This window comes from Armigeres subalbatus, chromosome 3, assembly GCF_024139115.2.
Source record: "Armigeres subalbatus isolate Guangzhou_Male chromosome 3, GZ_Asu_2, whole genome shotgun sequence".
NCBI lineage: Eukaryota > Metazoa > Arthropoda > Insecta > Diptera > Culicidae > Armigeres > Armigeres subalbatus.
In genome coordinates, this window is record NC_085141.1 from 420,528,429 (window position 1) to 420,542,807 (window position 14,379).

Sequence of the window (14,379 nt, forward strand, 5' to 3'; positions counted from 1 at the left end):
GTGCAAATCCCGGTTCGACCAGATCTACAATCCGGGCTTTTCCGTCTTGCTCGCTCAAGAGCAAAATTGTCGAGGTCAGCGATTTCCTTGAGGAGAAGGAGATTTACGCCGCTTTCATCACCGAAGCCCGAGGTAAGTGCAACAACTCTTGGTTTGAGGCTGGTGAGGTTCGATCGAACAAGCTCCAGAGGGGGACGAGTGGTAATCGCCTTGCGGAGCAACATCGCCTGCGGCCTGTTGCCGGACTCAAAATCATCGAAGCCGTCGGAGTCGTCACGTTAACCGTGGCTTACTGTCCCACACAAGCCAAAGTCGACGACGGCATGTCGGCCGAACTATGAAGAGATATAGTCAAGCTCACTCGGCGGCAGGGGCAGTTCATCATCGCCGGAGACCTGAACGCAAAACACCAATCGTGGGAAAACACCGTCTCAAACCGGAACGGAGTCGTCTGGTCCAACGACGAGCTAGAGGGCCACTACACCATCCTAAGCCCTGACAGCCTTACCCGGTTGACACGATCCGGGGCCCATGCAACGCTCAACATCTTCATCACGAACATGAACAATCTCGTCTCCCAGCCGGTCGTCCTCCAGAAGCTCAGCTCGGACCACTATCCAGTGGTGGAGGAAATTGGAACTTCGGTGTGACTTCAACGGTGCGTGGACGAGAACATCGACTACCGGCGGCATCCGGCATCGACGAGCAGCTGCACGCCATCCAGGAGGCAATCTATCTATCCCGCGAACAGCATGTTCCAAAGGCCCAGCATGTAAGCAACACCCTAGCCATCGATACACTCACCAAAGATTTGATCCGTCTGCGAAATGTAACTCGCAGGCAGTACCAACGTACTGGACTTCCTGCGCTTAAGACCCGGTGCAATCGCATGACCAAAATTATCCAGGCCAGAATGGTGACCTCAGAAATTGTGATTTTTCCAATAAGATCCGCGCTCCCTAGACTGTACTAAGCCGTTCTGGAAGCTAACCAAAATTCTAAAATCTAAGCCTCGACCCATTCCGACAGCAATAGTTATAAGGATCCTGACTGTGAAATTTGTAACTTAATTTTCGGATTGACTTTCAGTCACGGGTAATAGCGTTGACAGTTTTACGTTTCGATCCGGGGATGGGATCTTCTTCAGGGCTCGATGGCAGTCAATTTGTTAATTACCGCAACTTTCTTACGGAGATTTGTCCTCTTCGGTTTCATGTAGAATATTTCTGGCCTCATTGACAAAAAATATAGATCACTTTTTAGTATGCGCCCATCCTCCGGCTGCAAAACACTCACTATAGTGTGTGACAAAAGATAGTGAACAAATTTAAAAAATCTGAGGGCACCTTTCTAATTTTATGAAAGCAAGTTCTTAGAGAGTGATCAATTTCCCCCGAATATTTTAAAAGTCGGCTTTTGCCAGCACTCCAAAAAATCGATTGTGTATCAACAACAACAATAATTTAAGGACTGTCATACATCAGTAAAGTTAAATACTATATTTCTTAGAGAGTCTGTGTGGAAACCACGTATGTTTATTTACTTTTGGCTGTGATACATCGGAAATCAGAAGAGGGGGTCAAGTCTACCCAGTCTCCCCTACTAATGTTTAAGGGGCCCCAAACACGATCCAACATATTGTACAACTTTGAGTCCACCCCAGGAAATTTGGTTCGGTCGGAGTAAAGTTGGACCGCCTGTGAGCAAGTTGTATGACTGTTGGACAGTCGGAGCGTGTATGAGGCCTCTAATGGAGTGATGCTGGGTCATTAGGCCGAAGGGTCATTAGGCCGAAGGGTCATTAGGTCGAACGGTCATTAGGCCGAATGGCCATTAAGCCGAATGAGAACTGGGCAGTTAGAAGTGAGTAGTGCACAATGAGGAAGAAGTAGAAAGGAAGAAGGAAAAAGGAGGAAGAAGTAAAAACGAGGAAGAAGTAAAAAGGAGGAAGAAGTGAAAAGGAGGAAGAAAGAGGAAGAAGAAAGAAGGAAGAAGGAAGAAGGAAAAAGGAAGAAGGAAGATGGAAGAAGGAAGAAGGAAGAAGGAAGAAGAAAGAAGAAAGAAGAAAGAAAGAAGAATAAAGAAGAAAGAAGAAAGAAAGAAGAAGGAAGAAGGGTAAAGGAAGAAGGAATAAGGAATAAGGAATAGGAAAGAAGGAAGAAGGAAGACGGAAGAAGGAAGAAAAAAGAAGGAAGAGGGAAGAAGGAAGAAAGAAGAAGGAAGAGGGAAGAAAGATGAAGAAAGAACGAAGAAGGAATAAGAAAGAAGGAAGAAGAAAGAAGGAAGAAGAAAGAAGGCAGAAGGAAGAAGGAAGATGGAAGAAAGAAGAAAGAAGGAAGAAGGAAGAAAGAAGGAAGAAGAAGGAATAAAAAATAAACAAACAGGAAGAAGAAAGAAGGTTGAAGGAAAATGGAAGAAGAAAGAAGGAAGAAGGAAGAAGGAAGAAAGAAGATTCAAGAAAGGAGAAGGAAGAAGGTGTAAGGTGAAGAAAGAACTTCTCATTTTTCACTTCTTGCTTCTTTTTGCTAATTCGGCCTAATGGCCTGACACCAATGGAGTATACCAGAATAAAAAATGATGCAATTTAATTGCATATGATTTGGTAATTGAGCCCAACGAACGATTATTTTTGGTAAACATACACATACACAGCACATGATTCCAAAACGGACAAATATATATTATTTTCTGAAAAATCCAATCCAAAGAGTAGGTTGTTGTGGGCTCGAGTCACACCAAGACATGAGAATTCTTTTTCGCAAAATTAATATCAATTTGTTCATTTCACAAACATGCGCTGTACACACCACATCGTCCCCGACGCCAAATGACCGAATGAGCTGCTGAAATTCCTCGCTTATGATAATTCCCTGATTCCCGAATCCTAATCCCCGTCCATCCTTAAACATTATAAACTTAACCTCGAGTCACCACTAGTTCTTTCTCTTACTAATCTAATAATAAGATTATGTCGATTGTACATATCGCAAAGAAACGTGGCTCCGTAAAGTGTTATACACGCCTGAGCCTACCAAATAAATGAACTTGAAAAAAAAAACAAAAACATGCGCTGTACATATGCACAATCCCACTAATAATAAAAACCAACAATAAAATCAATAATTTGTTGAGTTTACTTTTTGAAAGATCCAAGAGTCGAGAGTCGAGCTGGCGGTAAGTTTTCGCATTGGAAGATTTACGCATCGCTAATAATTAAATAAAAGGCAGTTTTGTAATACTCACTACAATATCTAACATATTACATATTTGTAGGTTCACAACCAATTCATCCAATACACACGATGATCCATTACAAAGATTGCGTTATTCGTTTTATTTTCGTTCCAATATCTTTCGAACCCATCTTCTAGAGCTCTCAAGTGTCCATGTAGGGGCACACTTACTTACTGTCTTAATGTTTTGTTTTGGCCTCCATGACCTTTCCGCCCCGCCATCCGTCCGATCATCGTGCCCATTTTTTTGTTTTTGGTTCCACGACTGCTCTCTTCCCTAATAAATTCCATCGCTTCTCGAAAGCACTTCCATTATTTTTTATTGCTCCTACACATTCATGGATTGAAGTGCGCCTTCCCTTTCGGTTGCGTGTTGTCTCTTCTATCAGCGATTATTATTTCAAGAAATTATCATACTTAATAGCTTTATGTGCAATATGTTGTTCCAAAAATAAAAGGAAAATTTTCAGTTAGGCGGCCCTATCTAGAAAAACGCGTTAGTCGAATGGGCTCGGAATAATTGCGTTTCAGATTTGTACGCGAGCAAAAGTTCAAGTCAGATTGGGATTGTCTCAAACTTTTCAAATTGATGCTAAGAACGCAACAATGCCTTCGTTGTCTATTGCTGTCAGCGGTGATTGGAATGTACTCCGAATGATAAAAATGTTTATTCTTAAGATCTTGTGTGCTTCCTAAATCGGCACTTTCCATGAGTCGGGGAAGCATTTCTTTATGATTGAATTTCAGTTATTGTTATTACCGCGCGCTGGATGCTGCGAATGATGATCCCCGGCAGCGATGAAAGAGCGGCTCTAAGAACAACTTGTTCATCCACCTTCGGGCCCAACGACGAAGTTTCTGCCCGACTCCCCAAAACTCATGTTCTTCGCCGAAGTGAATTGCTTTTAGGGGGGAAAACCATTAGAAACATCACACGGTCGTGTTTGGCTGTCTGCGCGCGGTTCGCGTACGCGCGGTTGTTGAAATTTTTGATGGCTTGTTGAAGAGGTAGTTGAAGTGGTTCTGGAGTGATTTCAGCCTCCCAGCTCTCACCGCCGATGATCCGCACAAGTATTTTTAAATAGTAGCGCACTCCGAGTATGGAGATCGAGATGGGAGATAGGCTCTGGTGAAGATTCCCCGGACTATCTCGGCTTGGCGGTAGTACGTCTAAGTAGGGTCACCGCGTGTTGATTCGGTGTAGAAGATAAAATTATAACAAGTGCTTCTGGGGATTTGTTCTGTTTGGAGGATACTTGACTTTCTAGTTGGTGCCGGGTTGAAGTCATGTCGATTGTATTGGAAAGTCACAGAACTAATGCTGCCTTAATGGTTATGCTTTAGTACTTCATCTTGTCGTTTGGATTTGCCAACTTTTACGATCAGAATGGAATTGGTTATGATTTTTATTGATAAAATGTTTGTATTACGAATGTTTCCCAAAGATACTTATCTCTATGATCTTTTCTATAGCAGCTGAATTACGTCTTTGAAAGGGTTGCAATAACTGAAATGAATTTGAACGTACAAGAATCATTGCAACTCGACTATGTCAATTGTATTACTCGAGTAGAGCTATTGAATGCTTCTTTTTTATTATTTTTTAATGCTAGATTGAGTTCAACACCGACACTAATGAAGGGAAAACCATAAAACAATCGACGGGAGTCATCAAATCACTTTCAATGTCATTATCACTAACTCAGCCATAAATCAAGTAAACACTCTAATCGGTTCCCCGAAATTGCGATAAGCCCACAAATGTTCATTCAAACAGACAAATCGCATCACGAAGTGCATCATTTCCCAGTCATTTCTATCTGCTCACAAAATCGCTCACAGTCATCGTCATAGTCAATTGATAGCGTGCACGACTCCTACCCAAATCGTCGTCTCCTCGAAGCATATGGTTCCGAAAAACTTTGCCGTGGCCTAATTCCAGTTTACCACCTCGTTTTCGGATCAGCTGAAATGCAGACGCACATTATGCTGCCTACATGATTTTGTCTGATTTGACTCTGACAGACTGACAATCTTCCATCCTAATTCATCCGACGCAGAGTACTTCGTGTTAGTTTCCCCGCGTTAATCCATCATTCGCTCTCCTGCATGGACTGCATATGTGCATTCGAAGCAGGCGGTGTGAAAACGATTTCACACTTATCCAACGCCTACTACTATTCATTGTTCGATCTGTGCTACCTTTCCGCAGACCAGACTCGAAGTCAAAACTCCGGTAGCTGATTGGAGAAATGTGCCTCCTCCTTCCCGGGAATTCCATCAGTCTTTCTAATCGCAGTCAAATTGCCGTACCTTCCGCCTCTGTTCAAGGATATTGTTTTACGGTCCCAGCGCTGACGTGCAGCAGTAACTTTTGCACAAACAAATCGGAACGCCGCCGGTGTGCGAGGGTTTACTCGACCTTTCTCAAGTCGCTCTGCTAGCCAAAGTCGACGACCGACCCAGCCGTGCAGTGGAAAGCAGCCCGGCGAAAATCATTTTATTGCCTTCACTTGAGCCATTCAAACGTTGCACCGGGGATCAATTAAAACTGATCGATTTATGTTCTGGCAGGCAACAACAGAGAGGAGTTGTGTTCGTGTGTGCCAGCGCGGGAAGTTGCCTAACAACAGCCGCACTATCGCCGCATCGAACGGCATTGTAGAGGATTTTCGGGATCGGTCCAAGCGTTGAACCAAACGTTGCTGGCAGGGACGAAGTACTTTCCTGCCATTGTTGAGAGGGGGGGGGGTGCTGTCAGTCATACTGCCAAAGTGCGGAAATTGTACGAACTGCAATTCCTTTACACAGGGCGCGAATGGGTTTAGAAATTACACGATGGGGAGGAGTGGGCGTTTAGGAGTGCAACTAACCTTGGTTGGATTGCGAGGAACGTGATGAAGGAGCATTCGAAAAGGTGCAACTTTTGCACCTCACAGCAAGCGCCAAATTTGATGTTTCAACATTCATTGGCTATTTCAACCTTTACCTTGGTATCGGCGATGTGGAATGATCGAAAGACTTTCGATTAAATAGCAGTAGAATGTTTTCTGGACGCTTATTCAAATAAGCTTTTGGTTTCTAATATTTGCTATAGAATTATTATTTGTATAGGAATATAATTTGCTATAGAATTTCAAAATTTTTGAATAATATATGCGCTTCAAAGCGACTTACAATGTTTTTTTTGAGCAAAATTTAGTGGAACTTAACTTCATTTAAAGTTATCACAAAGCTACAAGCTTCCAATTTAGTATATTACTGCTTCAGGAATCCAAATTTTTAATTGAACCATTCCCAAGAATCCTGATTCCGTTCGCAAACTGACTGCTCCATTCGAATCATCAGTGTGAGAAAACTACGTATTTGTACGTTAACAAGACAAACTTCGTCAAATTTCCATTTTTGAATAAGTTTCCAGCAGCTGTTGTGGGAGAAAAGTTTGTTTCCCGGTTTCCTCAGTTGATAAAAAGTCATTCGAGTCGTCGTCGTCGTCATCGTCGTTGATGTCGCCGGGAAATAGAACGGCACAGAAATGAAACGACATGAAGCCTAATTCTGATTTGAAAACTTTCGTTTCGCTTTTCTCCGACCAAGGAACTGTGTTTTTCCTTCGAAAGGGAGGAGGTTTTCTGTGTGCATGCGTTTCCTTCCAAGAAACTCGAAAAGTCTGGCTTTCCAATTCGAAAAGGAATATGAGGTAGGATAACTGTTAGTTTTTCGCCGGTTTGAATCAGCATACGTGTGACTTGCGGTGGGCCGTCATCGGGAAAGCAGCAGGGCACGGAATCAAAACCAAACGAATAGTGAGGAAGGTCATTTGCCGGTCGCTTTGTGGGAGTTTGTTGTTGGTGTTGAGATTTTCCGGAAAATGTGACACTCTTATTTAAAGCAGAAAATGATGAAATATTTAGTTATTCCAGAAGCTATGTCTTAGGCCTTCTACAGCTCTCCTCCCGCCGAGTTCGGTAGCTCTTGCGTCATTATGATGAAGCAATCTGCCCTTAGAACAAACTAAACCAACAAAAGAAAGGTGAGCTTCACATAATCCAAAATTTAAATGATCGTTTTTCAAGGTTTGCTCACAGGCCCCAGAAATTGAACATGGGATTCGAGTGAGATCCTGATACGGTAAAGCGGTTTTGGCATCACTTATACCATGTTAAAATTTCGCAAAAAACTTTCGACGACACATCGGGCTTGAGAGCACTTCACTCCGACATTGCTGACGTTGTTGCTTTGTTCAGTGAGAAGTTTACGCCCTCTAACGAGGTGGTTGAAACCCGCACGCAGTGAACTTGCTTATCAAGAATAGAAGCAATGTTTTTTTTTCGACAGGTTGTTCCGACTTCTGCAAAAGAAATAATGAGATTGTCAATGGAGAGCACTAAGTAGAGGATTGTAATAAAAGATGAATCAAGAATTGCCAAATTGCCTTTATTTGTGTGAATTTTGATATAATTTTAGTTCTTCGCTTGTTTTCATTTTGAGAGGGTGCTGAAATGGCGACTTTCAGGTCCAACCTGGGGACCTTCCGCAAGTAAAATTAAGAAACAATACAAGATAAAAAAGGAAAGTTAATCATTGTAAGAACATTAAAATGTAGTTGGAAATATACAGAACAAAGGATTTCAATTACAGTAGAGATAATCGTCTAGTACGGTGTGAGGTCCTAATCGAAGAACGACCGGGTTGGCCTGCAAGAGAATGTACAGGATGACTTTTTTCGGTAAATAGAAAACGGAATGATGGATGCGAAACGTGGTGAGTTTAGGAGAAGAACGAAAGGGAGGCTAATGCTGGCAGCAAAGATTCAATTGAGGCGATATAAGTCCCCATTTGGGTAATATATTATATCAGGTGAAATAAGAGATGTTATAAGCCACCAGACCCCTTGAAGAAAGAGATGAGGGCTGCAAGTTTGCCAGAATCGTTCACCAGGGCATCCCGGATGCTGGCTGGTTGGGATTCCGTAAGCTTCCCTGTAAAGGTAGCCTCACACCTAGGGAATTTGGTCCACAGATTTTTATTCCCCATGTATTTTTACATATGCGATGTTTTCTGGATTTGGGCGCCAAAAATCAAAATCCCGGCCCCATTTAAAATACACGGGGCCCAAAACCTATTGGAAAATTTTACCGAGGTGTTATCTTAGGCTACCCTTATGCCTTGTTCAGATTACAGCTGAATAACATGTTATTCGAAGGTGTTACTTCTGAATAACAAAACCGTTCGCACTAGCATTTTAGGTAATACTATTTGACAGCTGACAGCATGTGTCAAGCGCCAAATTTTTTCGAGCAGTTTGTTGTTTGTTTACAAATATGCAGCGAGATTCTTCAAATTAGAATTCAATTATTATTAATCAATTAATCTGTTTGCGATTTAACAACTGTTCAGCGGTAATGAGATTTATTAATTTGCTATTTTCTTCGTAATTGCAAGAAGCGGACCAAACTCCGAAGTATGGGATGAAACTGATAGTGATTAGTGTGCGCTAAAAAGCCAGAAGTATTTGTGTGCTTTGTTTAAATTTTATTTTGCTCATTTTTCCTTCGGAAATGGGCTAGGAACTGTAGTTACAAGTAGGTAATTTCATTAGCTTGTTTACTGATGTTGCTTTCTATATAAAATAGTGTGTATTATGTGTGTGTATAACAGGATTCCTGGAACCCGAACTAACTCGAGAACTATGGTGGAAATTCCAAAAATATTCAGTGCTATCGTTTGGAGCGACCGACGGCTTTTTACTGGGGTAAGTCCGAAACAGTTTATTATGCAATATATTTTGAAATTTTCGAAATAATGTTACTGACGATAATAATTTTATGTGTTTAGATGCGTCTAGTTCTTGCACCCAATGGGAAGTGTCATCAGTGTTGGTTGTCCTCCTCTTTTTGGTTGTATCGTTGATCGGATTATTCTGCACCTATTTTGTAGATCCAGTTTTGCTCAAAAGGTCACCAATCGGAAAACCACAAGTTGCCGGTAGTGATAGTATTATAATTGGTTTTAAGAGTAAGAAACCCACCGTTGTTTCACCCACAAGAGGATGTACGAAGTAACTTCCAATTTTTATAATAAAATAACAATTAAACAACGAAGGATGATATCGCACGTAATCATCATCAGAGATGGTATTAGTTGCCAAAATCAGATAAAACCATTCATCACATTCCATTTATATCACAACTTAGGTGAACGAGGCCAGGCACGGAACTACGTTGTTGTGTTTCGCTAGGAAGGGATCGTGGAGTACTACTAACTAAAATAGATACTAGAGTAAAATGATTCAAACGAAATAAAGATATTCAAACGCATTCACTTCTTCTTCTTTTTCTTCTTCTACGGGTCTACATTCCAAGTGGAACTTGACGCGCTTTTCAACTTGGTATCCTTCACCATTTTCTCAGTTAAAATTTGAAAGCTTTTCTATGTCCGCCATTGCATAAGTGTATGTCCTGTTTGGCAAGTACAATGGATACATTATGCCCAAGCAATCGAGATTGTTTTCCACCCGAAAACATACTAGACTTAATCGAAAATCAAACTTGTTAACTCTGGATTCGCAGTCCTACGCATTCAGTTGAAGGCAGATAGCTTAAGGGCTAAATATATTCAAGTTAATATGAATTAGACGGTTCAAATAAAATGTAAGCAACCTGAAAATCTATTCTTGTTTTTATTAACTATGGATTCAATTCACTTTTAATCTAGCTTTATTTTTTTTTAATTTTAAAATTATTTATGAAAGTTTCCCAAGTAATACCGAATTTGAAAATTGATGTATAACGTGTTTAAAGTAAGTTGTGAAAAGGTTTCTGTTAAACATACAGCTTATTGATTGATAGAAGATGTTTTGTATTACAATCTCACGACTTTCTGATAACATGTAATTTTTTGATATTTGTTTGGTTTTTCAAAATGTTTTGTTTTACACTCTCTAGACATAAAACATGTCGCCAGAATGATTTCTCGAACTTACAATTAACATTAGCATTAGCATTGAGCAATTCGCACAAATTCGTAGTTGGTACAAGCCAAGACTATTGTATGAGAGTAGCATTACTTTCATCCGTTACCTCAGATATTGCGTTGGGACTAATCACTATCTCTTAGATGGAAGCATTGCACTCTCCGATAGTCGAGATCTGTCCTGGCCACGTTCTTGCGAATGCTGAGGAAGAGGAAGGATGGTTTGTTGGACACCTACTTAAGAAAGATGCAGAGAACTCTACGACCTCTCATAGGTACCACGGGAAGTTTTGGGATTGTGTGGAAGGTTATAACAGTAGGAATCGTTTTGGTAGAACGTGAAACACAGAAAGAACTAAGATAGAAATATTTACAAAGTAGGAAAGGGACGAGCCTGGAATTGAACCCACGACCTCCTGCTTATAAGGCAGAAGCGGTAGCCACTAGACCACCGAGCTCGTCATTTCTCGAACTTACAATTAACATGTTCATTTTTTCACATTTGTTTAGGGGTCGTGCACTAATTACGTAAGCACTTATGGGGGAAGGGGGGGTCTGCTATTTTCTTACGCTCCATATGAATATAAAATGGTTTATCTTGGAAAAATCTTACATGGGGGCAGGGGGGATTGAAAAACCCAGAAAAAATGCTTACGTAATTTGGGTACGGCCCCTTAGTTAGAAGATATGTAGTTATGATCCACATGTATGTGTATTTTAATTTATTTTATCAAAATGGAATTCTAAAAAATGTTTGCATGTATTTTTTTCATCCAATCCTGTACATATTTTTATTTGAAATGAGACATTTGTCAACAGCTTTTGTTGTATTAAATTTACAGATCATATTATGTTGAGCGAATGAACATTTAATATTTAATATTGAATATTTAGTATTTAATATTTAATTTTCGATATTTTATATTAAATATTTAATATTTAATATTAATTATTTAACATTTAATATTAATTACATATTTAATATTAATTATTTAACATTCAATATTAATTACACATTTAATATTTAATATCAATTATTTAATATTTGATATTAAATACATATTTAATATTTAATATTTAATATTTAATATTTAATATTTAATATTTAATATTTAATATTCAATATTTAATATTTAATATTTAATATTTAATATTTAATATTTAATATTTAATATTTAATATTTACTATTTAATATTTAATATTTAATATTTAATATTTAATATTTATTATTTAATATTTTTTTTTTAATATTTAATATTTTATATTTAATATGTAATATCATTTAATATTTAATATTTAATATTTAATATTTAATATTTAATATTTAATATTTAATATTTAATGTTATTTAATGTTTATTTAATATTTAATATTTAATATTTAATATTTAATATTTAATATTTAATATTTAATATTTAATAGTTAATATTATTAATATTAATATTTAATATTTATTTTAATATTTAATGTAATTAATATTTAATATAATGTTAATATTTAATATTTAATATTTAATATTTAATATTTAATATTTAATATTTAATATTTAATATTTAATATTTAATATTTAATATTTAATGTTTAATAATATTTAATATTTAATATTTAATATTTAATGTTTATTATTTAATATTTAATATTTAATATTGAATATTTAATATTAATGATAATGTTAATGTGATATTTAATATTTAATATTTAATATTTAATATTTAATATTTAATGTTTATTTAATATTTGTTTATGTTAATATTTAATATTTAATATTTAATATTTAATATTTAATATTTAATGTTAATATTTAATATTTATTAATATTTAATATTTAATCATGTTAATATTTAATATTTAATATTTAATATTTAATATTTAATTTAATATTTAATATTTAATATTTAATATTTAATATTTAATGTTTAATATTTAATATTTAATATTTAATATTTAATATTTAATATTTAATATTTAATATTTAATATTTAATATTTAATATTTAATATTTAATATTTAATATTTAATATTTAATATTTAATATTTAATATTTAATATTTAATATTTAATATTTAATATTTAATATTTAATATTTAATATTTAATATTTAATATTTAATATTTAATATTTAATATTTAATATTTAATATTTAATATTTAATATTTAATATTTAATATTTAATATTTAATATTTAATATTTAATATTTAATATTTAATATTTAATATTTAATATTTAATATTTAATATTTAATATTTAATATTTAATATTTAATATTTAATATTTAATATTTAATATTTAATATTTAATATTTAATATTTAATATTCAATATTTAATATTTAATATTTAAGACTTCAAATTTGATACTTAATATTTAGTATTTAATATTTAAGATTTAATATTCAATATTTAATATTTAAAATTAAATATTTAATTTTCAATATTTTATATTAAATATTTATAAATATTAAATTTTGAGTATTAAATATTAAATATTGAATATTAAATATTAAATGCGACAGTCCATCATGAAGTATACCTTGCCCATTTTCAGCACCGTTGTTCTACACAGCTGATTGAAGAATCCGATAGAAAACGAATAGGAAATCAAAAATGACATTGCCGTATAATCCAATTGGACACGTGAAATGACCAACCACTTGAATGCAAGAAAACATGCGCAGGGCCTTCGGCCTTCAGTCGAGCAGCAAATTCGATCAGTTGTATCATGTTATTCGCAATAACATGTTATTCAAAGGTGTTATTCGGCTGTCAGAAATGTATGGGAATATTACCTTCGAAAAACATGTTATTGGCCGAATAACACCATAGCGCGAATAACATGTTATTCGATCGTAGTGCGGATATAGCATTAACCTGATACTTGGTGCAGCAACAAATGAAATGATCGGCGTTGCTGAGGATATTGCATGTTGTCCCCCTAAAATTATGGGAGAACCGAGTAACCCCGTACGCAACCGCGAGACAGCTTGTTGTCTAGTAAGGAAACACTACGGGAGTACGAATGGTTGGTCTTCTGACGTCACACACCATGACTTTGATTGATGCCGGGAAGCGTACCATAAGAGAAGTAAAGATTTACCACGCTAATGGAATGCTACCTCGGAGACGAACTCCAATGACTGGGTTCTCTTGGCTGGATTGATATCTTCCGAAGAATCCTGAACGCAACTGAGTGTTGGTGGTACCTACTTTACTAACATACTTGTATTAGATTCCTAGGAAACAATCCATTGATAGAGACATACGGTTGACCTCTTGAAGGTTTTATTAAAGTGTTTTTTAATCTTTAGATTAAGTTCAACACCGAATGTTTAACTAAAGGCTGAATTCGACCATCAGTGAAAGTGTACGCCTCGGAAGGTAGGCTGAAAATTTGCATTGATGCATCCCCGACGCAGGTTGGGGCGATGATGATGGTTGCGGTGCGCTGGTCAGAAGGAATGGAAGCGCTTTGGGAGCAGTGTTGGTAAAAACTCAAATACTCAAATTCTCAAATCTCATCCACGATTCAAATCAAGCGCGAGGCAAACCTCACCTGACTCATGGCCCAGAGAATTGACCATAATTCGACTCGCGATTTGCATCATTGCATGGTTTTTCGGCGTTCTTCTTCGTTAAATTAATCTATTTTTGTTAAAAAAAACCTTTTTAATTCACCGAGTAGTGATGCTGCCTTTCTCGCATTTAGTCAAGACACCAACCTCATATGGGGCTTATATGGTTCGATGTACCATTTTCTTCATAACTTTTAAACACAACGGTCGATCGTTATCAAATTCAATAGTGATCAACAAGGCTTTGTCCCCTGTCGAATAAAACTTGTTGCGAGAAAATCGGTTAAAGATTACTATACGAAAAGATGTTTTTCTTAGCTTTTGTGCACACACATACACACAAACATACACACGGACAGGCAGACATGTGCTCAGCTCGTCGAGCTGAGTAGATTGGTATATAAAACTATGAGTTACCGAGGCGTCAATAAAAAGTTCGTTTTCGGAGTGAAATGATAGCCTTTCGGTACAACATAAAATACGCTTCGTTTGGGTATTGACACTTTTAAGAGCGAAATTATTTTTCGGCGAAGGAGCGAAACGATGCGATTCTGTGTGGAAAACTTATGCACGATGCTCTCCATGCAGAATCGCAAGCGAGT

General features: G+C 36.7%; 1 protein-coding gene and 1 long non-coding RNA gene across 4 annotated transcripts in view; both read left to right on the forward strand.

Annotated features, from left to right (window-relative positions):
• LOC134227334 (uncharacterized) overlaps nt 1–14,379 on the forward strand; it is a 125,592-nt gene that overhangs the window by 26,921 nt on the left and 84,292 nt on the right. The window lies entirely within an intron of this gene.
• Nucleotides 8,411–9,570, forward strand: LOC134224333 (uncharacterized). Of its 3 annotated transcripts, none has more exons than XR_009982910.1 (3): nt 8,411–8,822; nt 8,895–8,988; nt 9,072–9,570. It is a non-coding gene; the product is annotated as an uncharacterized LOC134224333 (long non-coding RNA). The 3 variants fall into 3 exon arrangements; XR_009982912.1 differs by having other exon boundaries at nt 8,411–8,818; nt 8,870–8,988; XR_009982911.1 differs by having other exon boundaries at nt 8,411–8,818.